A 2,699-nucleotide genomic window follows, 5' to 3' on the forward strand; every position below is an offset into this window, starting at 1 on the left:
TATGTGTGGGTTTTATTCAGTTAATTTGGTTTCCCTTGTGTTGTTTGTAAAGAAAATAAAGCCATCTGGTAAACAAATCCTGAATTGCTTTTTGTGAGACCAATTTCACTTTGTTGAGAAGTTTTGCTGTTTTAATGTTAAAAAATCTCATCGATGGGATCTCCACCACTATTACATCATTTCACAACCCTAAGATGTCTCCTTCTACAACTGTAGGTGAAACAAAATTACATTTATTTTGTTTAGTAAACAACTTCTCATTATCGTTCCATTAAGAAAAACAACAAACAACATTTTTTTAATGTATGTAGAACTATATAATTCTGAACAAAACACAGTGACGTCTCTATGCATTACAATTTCCCTTTTGGCCTACAGCTTGTTCTTCGGGTTTAAGTAAAAGTTGCAGATGGTGCATATAGGCAGCTGCTCTTTGACAAGCATTGAGATAGATTGCTGTATGTTATGCTTGCTTCATCCTCTTTAAAGGCTGTATGCAGCTGTGATCAGTTTTTGCATGTTTTGATCATTTTTCCTGCCTTTACCCAACTTTCCTTTGCTTCTCATGCTGGCCTCGCCTACCTCAAGGTTTAATTATATTAATATTAAACCAACAAATAATTTCCTGTGACGTGTGTGGTCAGGGGGACTTTCATGGGAGCCTGGCATAGTAACATTACTATGCCAGGCATTACTATGGTCGCATTTCAGATGGTGAAATGCGACCCTCGCCACGGCAAGTACATGGCCTGCTGCCTTCTGTACCGTGGAGATGTGGTGCCCAAAGACGTCAAACGCTGCCATTGCCAACATCAAAACCAAGCGCACCATCCAGTTTGTGGACTGGTGCCCCACTGGTTTCAAGGTGGGGCATCAACTACCAGCCTCCCACTGTGGTTCCTGGTGGAGACATGGCCAAAGGTCCAGAGGGCTGTGTGCATGTTGAGCAACACCACGGGCCATTGCAGAGGCCTGGGCTCGGCTCGACCACAAGTTTGATCTGATGTACGCCAAGCGTGCCTTCGTTCATTGCCTTGAACGAAGCGTTCAAGGCAATGAACGCTTCGTTCATTGCCTTCAAGGCAAGCGTTCATTGCTTGCTTTGAACGCATTGCGTTCAAGCAATGCGTTCTATGCCAGGCATTAGAACCTGGCATGTCAGGAATTACTATGCCTGGCATAGTATACATACACTGGCATATGTCCTGACACTGGACATACATTCCTGACACTGGAATGTATGTCTGTGTGGCGTCCTTTTTGTGATGTTGGCACTCTAGGAACCACATGAGGGCACCATGGAGCTCAGGTCTTCCTGTGGAGGATGGAATCAGGAGGTGTGCTCTTACACAAGCGATCAGGTCCATCAGCAATGAGGATGAAAATAACTGGCTCCCAGACATTCTTAGCATGAGTGAATTACTTGTCTTTCTCCTTTTAAGGTAACTTCTACACTCACGTAGGAACTAGTATCGATAGAAAAAGAAATATAATCTCTTGGGACTACGTGGTGATAGTTGTAGGAATTCGTCCCAGAAGCATTGAATTACCAGTTTGATCCGTGCTCTGTGCTTTGTTGTATAACCCACCTCGCCTGCTGGTGGCACTGAGTCAGTGGCATCAGTGCATGGCAGCATCACCTCTGTCAGTGTGGCCCAGGACTACAATCTATTGTCACCATCAGCATGTGAATCACAGAATGTAGAGTGAAGTGCTATACAAGGATGGGCTATTATCCATTAGCTGTATTTATAGAACAGCAAGACCAAAGATCGAAACCCTCTTAATAGTTTGGACAGGTTGTTCCCTAACTTAAGCCAGAAAGATATGTTTATTTGTGGAGACTCTAATACTGATTTGCTAAATCCAAATCATAATGAAAGTACTGATGAATAGATTGATTTTGTGCAAAGCTTGTTTTTTTCTTGTTTTGTTTTTTTTCCCCTAGTGACACCCAGGAAGAGAAACACCACACTGTGTTACTCTAATAGAGAATATGTTTAAGATTATGGAATACCAGATAAGATAGTGGATTATTAATCAATGATATCAATGATCATCATCTGCCTGTTTTTGCAGCTTTTAAGTCTAACAAACTTTTTGTATAAAAATTAGAACAGAGAAGACAGCTTAAAAAATTAACTGTAGAAAAGTTAGAATATATTATATGAAGAAAATGATGTAATGAAAGCATATGAAACATTCTTGATATTTAATACAGAGTATTTGATGAAAACTGCCCAGTAGTAAAAGAAAAAGATAACAGAAATAAAATTATACAGGAAGACGATGGATGACAAAAGGACTGCAAATGAACTCACTATATTATGAATTTATATGAAAGACTACCAGTGAAATGGAAAAGAAATACAAAAAGTCTAAAAATAAGATGAAAAATACAATGAGAACTTATTAAAGAGAATACATTATAAATAAGTTAGAATACCTTCAAATTGACACAAAAAGTACATGGAATGTATTCAACAGTTCAATCAAATGAATTCTTTGTAAATGCAGGACCAAAACTACCAGAGGCAATAAAGGTTAGTGCAACAGAAATAGACAGGTTGCTCTCATGTTTTTGAGAGCAGTGGAAGAAAGATAGATTTTTGAAATTGTAAGTGGTTTAAAGGGAAAATCCTATACAGACTGGAAGGATATTGGCATGAGAACAGGGAAGAATGTTATTGGCAATGCTG

The 2,699-nt window shown here is 39.2% G+C and overlaps 1 pseudogene; it reads left to right on the plus strand.

The window, feature by feature from the left end:
• Positions 1-696: 696 nt before the first annotated feature.
• Positions 697-1,147, plus strand: LOC114145197 (tubulin alpha chain-like; annotated as a pseudogene).
• The last annotated feature ends 1,552 nt before the right edge of the window (positions 1,148-2,699 follow it).

The sequence above is a fragment of the Xiphophorus couchianus genome, chromosome 5 (assembly GCF_001444195.1).
Source record: "Xiphophorus couchianus chromosome 5, X_couchianus-1.0, whole genome shotgun sequence".
Lineage (NCBI taxonomy): Eukaryota > Metazoa > Chordata > Actinopteri > Cyprinodontiformes > Poeciliidae > Xiphophorus > Xiphophorus couchianus.